Consider the following 14,124-nt stretch of genomic DNA (forward strand, 5'->3'; position numbering starts at 1 on the left):
GTGCAAATACTCAGAAAAGGTGATTCTGGCTCTTTTGGTCAAAAAGTCGGATACCTTCCTAGTAGCCTGATTTCGTGGTAAATCAAGACAGAAACCGATAGTAAGGAAAATGTAGAACAAGGTGGGTGCAAAGCTTCAGTGTATTAGAAATAGGAACCAACGGGGTGTACAAGGGTCCTGGGGCCACCATAACAAACTGCCACAAAATGGGAGGGGGTGATGAAACACAGAAATCTATTGTCTCACAATGCTGGAGGCCAAATGTCCAAAATCAGGGTGCTGGTGGGGCTGTGCTCCCTCCGAAGGCTCTGGGAAGGATCTTCTCTCAACCCTGTGGCGGCCAGCGATCCCTGGTGATCCCTGGTGTTCCTAGGCCTGTGGCAGCTTCATGCCAGGCTCTGCTTGTCTTCACATGGGTTTCTCTCTGTGTCTTCACATGTCTTCATACAAAGACACCAGTGGTTGGATTTAGGGCCACCTTCATCCAGGGTGAAGCAGTGAGTCGAAAAGCGTCCCCCCAAGAGATATGTCCGAGTCTTAACCCCTGCGCCCTGTGGGTGTGACCCCATTTGGAAATAGGGCCTTTGCAGACGTGATTCGTTTACAAAATCATTGCTGAATCTCCTTGAAGGAGATAGGAGAGGGAGATCTGGGACATAGGGAGAGGCCATGTGAGAACAGAGGCAGAGAGTGGAGGGGGGTGGCCCACAAGCCCAGGGATCCCCGGAGCCACCAAACCCTAGGAGAGGCAAGAAGTGTGTGATGGATTTTATGTGTCAACCTGACTGGGTCACAGGGTGCCCTGATATTTGGTCAAACATTATTCTGAGTGTTTCTGTGAAGAGAGTTTTGGACGAGATTGATGTTAAAATCGGTAGACTGAGTAAAGCCAATTGTCCCTTGTCATGACGGTGGGTCTCGTCTCATCGGTTGAAGGCCTGAAGAGACCCAAAGGCCGACCCTCCTCTGAGTAAGAGAGAATTCTTCCTGCTTGGAAGCCCTTTGTCCTGCCTTTGAATTCAAAGTGACACGCTGGTTCTTCCCGGATCTTCGATCGCCTGCTCCCCTGCACTCCTGGCTCTTGGCAGCCTCCACAACCACGTCAGCCGGTTCTTTATGATAGATCTCTTCCCATCTATGTACGTGTCCTCCTACTTCTTGCCCGCAGAGAAGCCTGACTAGTCCAGAAGGATCTAGCCCGCGGCGCTGGGAGAGAGCGCGGCCCTGCCCACACCCGACTTCAGCCTTTGGCCTCCACACTCCTGTCACTGGAAGGCCCCAGAACACGTTCAAGACACCCAGCCACATGCAGAGAGGCCACGCCCGGGCACCGGCGGGAGACCTCTTTTCTAGACCTCCACTCTTCCTTCCTCCAAAACGCAGACTTACCCACGGGCACCGGTGACCCTCAGCGTGGAGGCGTCTCACCCCAGGGCCAGCCCTGCCCCTGCAGAAGGCCGGCTTCTGTGGGCTTTGCCTCTCCCTGAGCTGCAGGGGGGATGCTGGGAGGGAGGGAGGGACGCAGTGGGCTCCCCTCCGGGACTCTTGCTTCCATCTCTATACTGTGTGTGTCCAACAGCCTCGAGCACAGCCTCCGGGTGGGTTCTCCCACTCGCAGCTTTTAGGCCCAAAGGGAGGGAAGGCTCTGGGCCTGTCTCTTTGTCTTTCAAATGAGAGCTTTGAGTGAGGCGCTCCCCCAGACTTCTGGCCCTTTCCATAGGTGTGACCCAGGATTTCACGCCTTAACGGAGTGTCCAGAGTGTCCGGGTGTGGATCCCCCTCTCCTGGGGCCTGCATGGCTCCGTGGGCAAGTCCCCAGGCCATCAGGGGACGAGAGCTGCCCCTGGCTAAGGAGCCGGTGCCCCCACCCCCCGGGTGGCCCGGGGTCCCCTCGGGGACACCCGAACATCTAACAGGACGGAAGCCTATATTCTCCTGGCTGTTTCAGTCTGAGAACGTTCCAGCACACAGAGCGCAACTGCCTGTTTGGGGTCACAGGCAGTGACGGGGGACAGTCCCCGGCGATGAATTGCTTGCTCCCTGGACCTTGGGTCTCCCGCCTCCCCTGCTTGGGTCAGCATCGATCCTTCGTTCTCCACTGCATCCGCCACTGTCACATGCTGAGGGGCTCCCCAAGGCTCCGGCCAGGTCTGCTGCAAAGCCTCCACTCCGCCCTGCACACGGGAGGCAGCTACTGAGCCGTGCCCTTGACACGTGGGAAGGTGTGAGGTTCAGTCCCTCCCAGGTGACCACGCAGCCGTGGGAAAAGCCTAGAGACAGGATAGACGCTTCATTTTCCCTGGTTCTTTGGTGGGAATTCTGGGCCTCCATGGGCCTCCAGGCCCTGCCCACGGTGCACCTCAGCTACCCCTCGGGGGTGACCTTGTCACCCCATGAATACTCACCTGCCCAACAAGGCTGGGGGCTCCCAGAAAGCAGGGGTGGGGTTTTACTCATTTTTGGGGTCCCTCCAGCTCTGAGTACGAGGTCCTGCCTTGGGCTGCCCCCTGGTCTATATGGGGAGGTCTTGGACTGAAAATGGCTGGACAGAGGCTTTGCCCTCCTTGCCTCCAGGGGTGGGGTCCACAACCCCAACGCTCCGCCAGTTCTGGGCTGGGCCTTGGGAGCCTGGCAGCTTCCACTTCTGGTCTGTCGGAACAGTTATTCCTGGGGCCCAGAATTCCCACCAAAGAACCGTGGAGAGACTGGCAGGCTGTGGGGCTCCCCGCACCCGTCCCACGGAGAGGCTGCATGGAGAGAGACATGCCTGACCAGCCCTTGCAGGTCCAGCCATCCCAGCCCAGGGACCAGACGTGGGGGCCAGGAGGCCATGACCTGACTAGACGTAGCTGTCCTCTGACCCCGGCTGTATGTCAGACCCTGCAGGAGCAGTCCAGTTGGGCCCAACTGCCCAGAGCCATGAGCCTCATAATGAATGTCTTAAGACACTAAGTTTTGGGCTGATTCGTTACATGGCGATTGCTGGAGCAGGTGGCTTGGCGAGAACGGAAAAAAAGTCTTCCCCTCTGGGGGGACACACTGTTCAAAAGTACTCCCTCTGGGTGGGCACAGTGGATGGCTTGGCTATTGGGTGGAATTCTGTGCAAAGAAGCAGATGCCCTGTGTTCGAGCTGCAGGAGGCCCAGGCGAGGGTGCACAGGGTGCACACGGAGCACTGGCCAGTGCCATGTGCCTTTTGCAGTGTACAGACTGTGCAACGGTACGTGGCAGCCCTGCGTAGAGGCCTCACTACAAACAGAGGGAGGTAGGAAGTGTCTGCTTCAGATGGGTGCTCCATCACTGTTCCTCATCACAGCTCCCGTGCTCTTCATCCCAGTCACAGCAGGCCCCTTCCTTGAGCTATAGCCTCTTTTGGCGGCTGGGGAGCTCAGCCAAGTAGGGACCTGTAGGAATGCTCTGACAGAAGCAGGTCCAGGTGCCAGGAGAGCACAGAGGAGGTGCCGGGGAGGTGCCAGCAAGGCTCTGCAGCTCCAGGATCGGGTCTCGCCCCCGCACCCCAGGGCACGGTCTCTCGTCACTCTGCTTGTCCAGCCCCGTGTAGCCCAACAAAAGCTCTTTTGAAGTCCCTCGCTGGGGATGAACACAGGGGCCCTGATCCGGAACCAAGCACCCACCCCCACCCCTCTAATCCCTGGCTGCCTCTGCTGGAGCGGATGTGCCTCTCCCACCTCTTCCCCTGTGACCCCAGCCTGCCTGGAGCCACCTGGCATCATAATCCCGCCTGCTCTACCCGGGCCTGAAAGCACCTGAGCCACTACTACCCGAGGCTCCTCCAAGTCCTCCCTCTGCCTGCCCTCCCTCTGCCTGCCCTCCCTCTGCCTGCCCTCCCTCTGTGGTGCCCTCCCTCTGCTGTGGCCTCCGTCCTGCACCTCAAGGCTGCTCTGGATGGGCAGCTTCCCGCTCTGTTGCCCACTGGCTCCCAGCAGTATTTGGCCAATGAGGACGCTACCGCAGGAGCCCGGAGGCTGATGTTGGAGAGACAGGGGGGCCAGGGAACGATGCGTTCCAGGCCCTTCTTGCAGGGTGAGGCCGCATGCCCTCGGGGGGGCACCTACCAGGCGGCCCCTCCCGCAGCTGCAAGAATCTCTGGGTGCTCCCGACCTGGGCAGTCCTGACCCCTAGTCTTGCCAGCCCCCTGGCCGTCATCTTAGTGACTAGTTCCTGGGCACCCCCGTTGGGGGGCTGCCTGTCCCACTGGGACCCCGGCGGTGTGGAATTAAAGGGCAAACAAGCTGGCTTGAACAACTCGTGAGAAGGCCTCCATCCTTCCTCTGACTCAGAAAACCCCCGAAAAGAAGGGGCCTCAGGAAGGCACTGCCCCAAAGACAGCTGTCCGCTTTACCCCATGTCTTTGGGGTCCGATGGGGGCAGGGGCAGCATGTGCCACCAAAAGGGGAAGCCTGCCCCTCACCCACCCTCACCAGACTCCCACGTTTTGGGGTCACACATCCTCTCTGCGCCCCTGCTCCTGCTGTGTGATAATAAGAGACTACCAACACAAAGTCCCCGGGCTTCGACAAAAACTCCTTGACCTGTGTCTAGTCAGGCTCCTCTGGGCACTTTTTCAACGAGGCCTCATCCGCGGACACGTCCTCAAGAGCCCCGTGTTTAGCAGGAACACTGCTATGTTGGTTTACCCAGAACCCTCATGTTGAACATCTGGTCGCCTGTTTAGCCAGAGCTTCCCTCACCCCGATGTTCCTCTTCGCGATCCACCGCACCTGACCCCGGGGCCCCTTGGCTGTAAATCCCACTCGCCCACAGCGTGCTGGGGACGTACATCTCTCTCCCCTCCGTCGGTCCCCGCTGCACTGGTCCCTATGCCCAGCACAAAGCCTGCCTCCCCGTCCCCCGCTGACAAGTGTGATGCACGAAAGCTCCAGCATGGCACCTGCCAGACGCTGCCCCTCTCCTCGGTGGATGAACCTCTTGACTTTCGACCTTCGAGAGGGGACCCTGTTCTGGATGCCCGAGCAGGTGCTTCTCCCTTGGTCGTGGGGCCTCTCAGCAGAACTCTGAAGGGACCAAGATGAAACCTGCAGCTTGGAAATTCTGTCTTCACCTCGGACGAGTGGGGGGTGGGGGCTTCCCTGCTCCTGTGGACGTGTTAGTGGGAGTCCTTCCCTGGAGCCCAACCCGGCAGAGGGTAACGGAAGTGGAGGCAGGGGCTGGCCGGCCTCCAAGAGGCCAGGGCCAAGAAGGCCAAGGGACAGGGATATGTGCGTGTGGTGGGCGGGTGTCAGAGCTGTGGCGCCGGAGGGACAGGGTGTTCAGCTGAGCAGAGGAGGGAAGCACAGTTCCGGGGGTTTGCTCAGCTCAGGGCCCTGGGGCTGGCACTCACCCAGGGGACACTTGGGATGTTTGCTGACATCTGCCAATACAGGGAGTGGGGGAGGGTACCGTGCCATGGCACCTGCTGGGTGGGCCTGCCGGGGAAGCCACTCGACATCCTGGGTTGGAAGGGACAGCCCCACCACGGAGGACTTCCAGCCCCAGATGTCGCTTGTGGGGTGGGCGTGAAACCCGCGATGAAGGGCACGGCTGCCTGACTGCAGTCTGTCACCGTCCCCTCCTCCTCCTCCCGGGGGTCATGACAGTGAGGAGACTTCTTGTGCCCCAGGCCCCCAGGCGCCTACTCAACAGAGAGCTAGGAGGCGTGGGTGCTGTGCAAACCCAGCTTCCCGGCCACCGTCCCTGCCACGCTGGCCCCTCTGTCAGCCGCTGGGGTGCAGCCCGCGCCTCCCCGGAGTTCCGGGGCAGGATTCCCGCGGCTGGGTCCCGCTGAAGACTGGCGATGCTGTTTCTGTCGTTCTCGGGGCCACAGGCCCTACTGTCAGCCCCCACCCCGGGCGCGCACAGGCTGTCTGGGGAGAGACGCGTGCGTGGGCGCTCGTTTTCCTTTCTGCCGTCTGCGCCCGCAGCCTCTGTCCCCGTTCCAGTTCCCCCTCCGCAGACCCCCAGCAAGGCCCCTCTGACTCTGACCGCGGGCCACTCGCTTGTGGCTGCCCACGCAGCTGCCTCCCGCCTTCTGAGCGAGCGACGTGCCGTTTGCGTTCACACTTCCCCCCCCCGAACGGCAGTTCCGGGGAGCACAGCAATCCTGGGGCCTCTTGCATCAGCCGTCCTTTTGCATGAGGGGTGGGGTGAGGACAGAGAGGCTGTTGGAGCCGCCACCTGGCTCCTGGGCTCAGTGAGGCGTGGAAACGAGCGTGCCCCGGGGGTTTCTTTCCCAACAGAGCGCGCTCAGCCTTCTCTGTACAGGCTGGTACTTGCGTCACTGGAGGCGACAGTTGTGGTCGGGCCACAGGGTCCTCACCGTTGCTCTGACACACGCCTGCCCTCACCTGGGTCTGTGAGTCACGGACCCCGCGAGGATGCACCGGGGGCAGGGGTGTGGGAGTAAGGGGCGGCGTCTGCGTGTTGACATGAGGCATGAGTTCTGGAAGAGGTCACTGCTAGAGCGAGGATTCACGCACCAGGACACTCTGCACCTGGCGGTGGGGGTGGGGTGGGCAGAGAGGCTCCCCCGGGCCGACCCCGGTTGGCTGGGGCCCTGAGAGGCATGTGGCCTTAGTTCTCAGGCAGGGATGCCTGGTCGGCCGTGTCTGGGGGCAGCTTGGGGAGGGGGGTACCATGGGCCTCAAGTGCGTCCAGGCCAGAGATGCTGCTCAATGTCCTTCAATGCACAGACGGCCCCCCCAACACACACATCCACAAGGGATGATCCGGCCCCAAACGTCCAGAGCCCCCAGGGAGAAACTGGCTCGGAGAGAAAAGGAGCTGTATGGTCTGTTGCTTCTGTCAGCCATTGGCACCGGGGGAGGTGAGCGGTGAGGCTCTGCTGTTCCGTCCTGATCCCAGACCCACCTGGCAAACTGTCTGGAACGAAAGTGGCTAATCCATTTCACCTCCTGCCCACTTCTCTCTGGGCCTTTCGCTCCCACAGCTTCTGTGCGGCTGGTCCCGGGAGGGCCCCGGGGCATGGACAGATGCTCGACCCTGGCCACTTGCGCAACCCAGGGTTTCTGCAACCTGGTGGCCTTGTGTGGATTGCTGTTTTCTCCAGGATGCCTCTGAGACGGGCAGGAGTTGGAATCTCAAAGGCCTCCAGGGCCCAGACCTGGAAGACAATGAGTGGAAGGGGCAGGTGGAGGCCATGGTTCAGTGCCTAGGCCCGCTGAGAAACTGGGCAGCTGCTGGGCCGCTCCAGGGGACCAGGAGCCCGAAACTTCTGGATTACTGAAATTTTTTTATTTATTTTTATTTTTTTAAAGATTTTATTTATTTATTTGAGAGAGAGAATGATCTAGAGAGAGAGAGCATGAGGGGGGGAGGGTCCGAGGGAGAAGCAGACTCCCCGCCGAGCAGGGAGCCAGACGCGGGACTCGATCCCCGGACTCCAGGATCATGACCTGAGCCGAAGGCAGTCGCCCAACCAACTGAGCCACCCCCGGCGCCCTACTGAAATTTTTTTAAAGAGAGAGAAGTTAGAAATTTATTTTTTTTAATGTGAAATGTTCCCATTTTTAAATTTGAACGCACAATGTTTGAAAATACCGTGTGTGGGGGGCAGGGAACAGAGTCGGTGGGTCCGCCTCAGGCCCCCCCCACCTGCCGCCCCGTCCCTTGCGCAGCTTCTGTGGCTCGTCGGGCAAGGTCCAGCTCCCTAAGTCACAGTGACGTGCACCTGCTCAAGTGATAGCACCCCATGAGCTCCGGGCCCACAGACCATGACGTCATATTCCCCACCTGTCCAAGGATACACACTCAAGGGGCTTGGGGCAGGAGACGACGCGGGTGGGAGGGGGGAGGGACCGGACCCAGGAGCGAGTCCCTGCCTGGGCCTTCAGACCCAACCTCAAACCAACACCTTCCAGCTGGCTTCCCCACGGCACCCTTCTGGGAACCCCTTAAACTACGGACCCCAGGCCTCTGCCCAAGCCTTGCCAGACCAGAATCCCGCAGGTTTGACCAGGAATCTGTTCTCCAAAAAAATTTTTTTTTAAAAAGATGTATTTAGGGACACCTGGGTGGCTCAGTTGGTTAAGGGTCTGCCTTCAGCTCAGGCCATGATCCCAGGGTCCTGGGATCGAGTCCTACGCTGGGCTTCCTGCTCAGTGAGGAGCCTGCTTCTTCCTCTGCCTGCTGCTCTGCCTCCTTGTGTGCGCACTCTCTCTCTCAAATAAATAGATAAAAAATCCTAAAAAACAAAATAAAATAAAAAGATGTATTTGTTTATCTGAGAGAGCGCAGCAGGGGGGGAGGAGGGGCAGAGGGAGAAGCAGACTCCCTGCTGAGCACGTCATGGGGCCCAATCCCATGTCCCTGAGATCATGACCTGAGCCGAAATCAAGAGTCAGATGCTCAACCGACTGAGCCACCCAGGTGCCCCCCCAAACAACTTTTTAGTAATGTTTTCTATCTTAATGGGGGTGTTAGGTTCCCAAGTGTGTGTGTTTTGTTGGCCCAGTCTTCAAGCGGTGTGCTTCATTATGCGTAATTTTACAGAAAGAAGGAAATGAAGGAAGACGGAAAGGAAGAGAGATCTAAGGCGGTATCTGGATAGAAGTAGGGCCTACGTCTCCACTTTCTGGGGTCCCGGGGGTGTCTCGAACCTCAGCCAACCCACGGTCTCCCCATCACCGTTCTTTTACTGTTTTTCTTTAAATGGACTCACTTAACGGGAAAACCAGCCATAAATACAAGGTAGGCATAAACAAAGACAAGGAACAAAATGCTACGTTGGGGTCTCGTGGGTTTGACTGTTTGCCAAAGGATGGGAACGCCAGGGGTCTGCGGAAACAGAGAAGGACGATCCCAAGTGTGGAGGGGGCATGGAAGCCGACGGGCGGCGGGGTGGGACTGACGGGGGCACAATGGGGAGTCTGTCTGTGTCTGGAGACACGACTCAGCGCCATTCCACACAGGGTCTTTAGACCCCGAGTCACCTCTGGGGATCACCTCCAAGGCCCCGATCTGTGCTTCGGGGAAGGATGCCCTGCACCCCGCGGCCTGGCTGTGTGTGAGAGACGCCCCCTCCTAAGCAGGCGGCCGGGTGAGTGGGCCCTGAGAGCGGGGCTCAAACCTTCAGTCCCATCAAAGGGAAGACGGGTGACCCAGCAATTCTACTCCCTGGCGTGAACCCCAGAGGGAGGTGTTTGCATCGGCACCGGTCACAGCGGCCAAGAGCGGAAACAGCGTCCACACAGCGCTGAGCGCATGGGCAGCACGTGGTGAATGGGACGGAGCCCCAGGGAGGAGGGGTGGGAGCCCCGCCGCATGGACCCAGATCGATCACGTGACGCTCGGCGGCAGAAGCCAGTCACAAAAGGCCACGCAGGACATGATTCCATGCCTAGGATGTGTCTAGAACCGGTGAATCCACGGAGACAGAAACTCGATTGCTGGGGCGCCCGGGCGGCTCAGTCGTGAGGCGTCTGCCCTCGGCTCAGGTCACGGTCCCGGGGTCCTGGGATCGAGCCCCGCATCGGGCTCCCTGCTCCGCGGAGAGCCTGCTTCTCCCTCTCCCACTCACCCCTGCTTCTCCCTCTCCCACTCCCCCCTGCTTGTGTTCCCTCTCTCGCTGTGTCTCTGTGAAATAAATAAATAAAATCTTAAAAAAAAAAAGAAAAGAAACTCAGTTGCTGAGGCTGGGGGAGGGGAGGGGCGCGGTGGGCCTGCTCGTGGCTCCGGGGCTGGCTGTGCGGGAGCGAAATGCCCTGGAGCCCGGGAGAGGGGCGGGTGTGCACGGTTGGGAGTTTCCTAAATACCACTGAACTGGACCCTTTAAAGTGCTCGACTTTATGGTGTGTGGACTATATTTCAATTAAAAAATAATTAAAAAAAAAAAGCAACTGGGGAAGAAGGGATATGGGGATGTGGCTTAGAGAGTGAAGCCGAGGCTCGGAGCGGCAGGCGCCCCGACCCCTTCCTCGCACAAGCACAGTCCTGGCTGTGGGTGAAGGAGCACATGGGCCGCGCACACCACCAGGAGAGAGGGAGTCCCCGATGCCCAGAGCTCTGCATTCGTGCACAAACCCCTCCTCCTCACACTTGTTCCGCTCCCGGGGACGCGGGGGAGGGCCCGGGGGGGGGCCCGGGACTAGGGGATCTTCGCCACTTCCCACGCTCTCCCGCAAGCAGCAGCTCGCACCGAAGAGCCGCGGGCAGAGGTCAGCAGATCTTCAGCCAAAAGAGAGACGTGTCTGAAATCATCCCCTCTCTACAGACTCACGGACGCCTACCAGTCACTGATATCCATGAAGTGACCAGCCCTCTGCTCTCTCATGCGAATCGCAGGAGCTCGCTTAATCCTCCTGCCGGACAGAAGTATTATCCCCGCTGGAAAAAGTCAGCCACATGGAAATGAGGAGAGGGCCAGGCCCCACGAGGTCAGGGGGCTGCCCCCCGCCAACGCTGCACTCCGGCCGGCTTGGCAGGACTCACGACTGACTTGGCGCTCCCCAGCGAACAGTCGAGACCAACCACACCAGATACGCCAGGAGCCAGCTACAAATGTGACTTGCAGCCCCCCGTTGTGGGTGACAGAGTGACCCCCCCACCTCAAAACGTACGTCCACCAGGAAGCTCCGATGCAACCTCACTTGGAAATAGGGTCTTGGCAGATATAATTAGTTAAGTTTAGATGAGGACATTCTGGATTAAGGCGGCCCTAAGTCCAATGACTGGGTTCATTGCATTTGAGACACAGACGCAGAGCCTGGAGGGATGTGGTCACAGCAGGCGGGATGCCTGGGGCCCCCAGGAGCTGGGAGCAGCAGGAAGGATCCTCCCCTGGAGACTTTAGAGGGAGCGCGGCCCTGTGACTCCTCGATTGTGGACTCTGGCCTCCAGAGCTTGGGACAGGACAGATTTCTGTTGTTCTGCCCCCGCCTGTGGTCATCTTCTGCGGCAGCCCCGGGACACGGATGCCGCTCCCCGCCACCTCTGGCCTCAGGGGCGTGTGGTCTCGGGGAAGGGCGTCCTCCCCAGACCTCTCTGCTGACACGAGGCCAGCTCCAGGCTCACCCACAGCTTCCTCCAGCCCGGCTCTTACGCCCCCGTGGGAGCACCAGGTGCTGCCCCCACCCCACCCACCGCGGCCGCAGCCCTGCACCCACCCCGCTCTGCACTGAGCCGTGACTCGCGGAGCCCAGCAACTACAAGAAATGTGGTCCTCATTCTCTTTCGTCATGGAGGCTGCTGGAGCTTGCCCAAGGCCACCGTGTGGTGACCGGGACTGTGACGGGGACTCTCAGCGTTTGGGAACAGCCAAGACACCTCGCAGGACACGTGTGTGACGCAATTAGATGGGCAGACAGGGCTCCGGGGAGGCACCTCCGATCAGCAGAACTTCCAGGACAAGGGGCAACCAGCTTTCCGGAACCTAGTGGGAACCGTCACAGGAGTGTCCGGGGCCACTGCAGCAAAGGACCATGGAAGGGGCAGCTCAGAGCAACAGAGACTTACTCTCTCCCAGTCTGGAGCCCGGAGTCCGAAATCCACGTGTTGCAAGGAAACATTCACATCCAGCCAGGACCTCAGACTGTGACCTTTATTTGGAAAGAAGGACATTGCAGATGTGATTGAGGTAAGAATCTCAAGAGGAGATCATCCTGGATTCAGATGGACCCTGAATCCAAGGACGGTGTGCTAAGGGAGACAGGAAACACAGAGACACAGAACCATGGGACAGGCCACGTGAGGACGGTGGCCACAGTTGGAGGCATGCTCCACGGGGTGTGGAGCCACTTCAGCTGCCCATGGCAGGAAGGACCGCCCTGGAGCCTCCCGAGGGAGCATGGTGGCCCTGCGGACACCTCGATCTCGGACCTCTCCTCCAGGGCCCAAGCAAGTATGTGTCTGTGGCTGAGCGCTCTGTGTGGTCCTTTGTTACAGCAGGACACGGACACAGAGACCAACAGGGCCTCTACGCTTTCCCCGTGGAGAGCAAACAAAGCATCTCATGAGGTCTTCGTGATGGGCCTGACCACGTAGGACAATCCTGGATGCAGCTCCTCACAGGAACGATCTCTCCTGTGGTCAAGGCTCTATCTGCCCAGAGCCCTTCCCTGGAGGGCCCACGGCGTGCAAGGAAACACGCCACCCCTCTCAGCCTCCCTTTCCAGGCGAAGAGTCTGTTTATAATGAGTTCATTGGCCGGCATTTTCCAGCAGGTCACCTTCACCCATAGCCGTGCTGAGGGAGAGGCTGGACATCCTGGTTCAAGATGAGTCCAAGTCCCTGTTCCGGTAAAGAGAGTTATTTACAAGCCAGAGATACTGAATGTTCTCTCTCCGTCACATCAAACATTGCGTATCTTCACATCTTCTCTGAGGAATTGTTTAAACACTTCGTAGTGGCTTAAATCCAAACTTACCGCACCATCCGTGCCCCATCTCCGGGGGCTAACACTGCCCCTGAGTGTCCCTCTGCCCCATCTGGGGAGCGCCACTGGGCACCCGGCTGAGTGCTGACTCATCCGTCCACGGAAGGTGGTCCACAGAAGGTCACGGGGCAGGCCACTAACGGCTCAGGAGCCACGTTTCACTGGACCCTGCCGAGAAGGAGCGGTGGGGACCCAGCGCCGACCGCCAGGAAAACAAGGGGGAAAGAGCTGAAGAATCCAAGTCAGGACGTTGTTTCCAGTGGGAGAGCTCAGCCCGTGGAGCCCACAGTGCTCACACAAGCGTCTCCCGGCCGAGGATCCCGGTTCTGCTCCCGCTGCGGCCCCCTCCTTCCGTACCTGGGGGCGGCCACCACGCATCCGTCTGGGTGGGAAACGTCAAGGCCCTGATGACGCCCCAGGCTTGAGCCATCTTGCTGTGGAAGGCACTGGGGCCAGAGAGTTTTCTGGAACTTGAGATCTTGAACAGCACCCTACCCAGTTCAGACATCCACCCCAAACTCCCAGCTGTGTCCAACGTCTGAGCCCGTTCTCTAACACACCTCCAATCGCCATCCTGCATCCCTGAGAGCCCCTGGTGGCTCCACCCTTTCCGTCTCCCACGGGGTGACATAGCCTCATCCCCCAGAGACCCACCCAGGGGCGGCTCAGGCGCAGCTCACCTGCCCAGACGGCCCTTCTCTCTCAGAGGCCCCGGGGCAGGTAGGGGTTCAGCAGAATAACAGCCCCCAAGACGCCCGTGTCCTAATATCCTGAACCTGTGGATCAGTTACAGAGCGAAGGGGACATTACGGGTGTGATTAAGTGCAGGGCCCTGAGATGAGGAGACGGTCCTGGGGTATCCGCGTGGGCCCAGGGTCAGCGCAGGTCCTTCTAAGAGACAGGCAGGAAGTCACAGAGGAGCCAAGGGGGACAAACATCAGGTGCTGAAGCCCCCGCCCGTGCTGATGTGTTACAGCAGCCCCAGGACCCTGGCACAAACACCACTACCACCTGCCACGCAGACTCACTGATCCTGCCCAAAGTTTCAGACTTTCCGGGACTAGGATCATGCAGTGGGCGGCTCGCGGTGAAGGCCTCTCTCACCGGGTCTTGGTTTGTGGCACTCCTCCACGTGGCCGCGCTTAGCCACGGCCCACCAGCCCTCACCAATATGCTCGTTGTCCCAACGCGCGACCACAGTGTCTCCTTTCTGGGATTCACGGTCCTGTGGGCCGTTCCCAGTTTGGGTCGCCGGGGCCAGAACGGCCGCAAACAGTCTCGCACACGCCCTGGGGTGCGTGCATACCCAGAAATGGGATTGCTGAGTCACAGGTGCGAACAAACACTGCTTGGAGCTGTCCGGAAGGCCGGCACCCCTTTCACCCCTTCACAAAGCAAAGTATGAAAATGAGGGAGGCTGCTGATCCTGGACACCGCTCGTCCTCTTGCCCGAAAGCAGAGTGGGGGAGGGCAGGGGTCTGGAAACACGGGGACCCAGGGGAGATTTATCTGAACGGGGTTTTTGCCGCCTGCTGGGTTCTGAAAAATATGTACAGAGCTGGGCTACAGCAGTCCAGATCGTCGGGATTGGAGAGTTTAGGTCCGCTTAGAAGAGCTAATGATGCCCGCCGTGCCCTGGCCCGCAAGCCGTGCAGAAGGAATGTCAGACGTCCGCAGAAGCGGGCCCTGTCCTCTGTGAGGTTCCCAGGGATGGT

Source organism: Callorhinus ursinus, unplaced genomic scaffold, assembly GCF_003265705.2.
Source record: "Callorhinus ursinus isolate GAN/ISIS: 27379988/994484 unplaced genomic scaffold, GSC_fseal_2.0 scaffold46, whole genome shotgun sequence".
NCBI classification, from domain to species: Eukaryota; Metazoa; Chordata; class Mammalia; order Carnivora; family Otariidae; genus Callorhinus; species Callorhinus ursinus.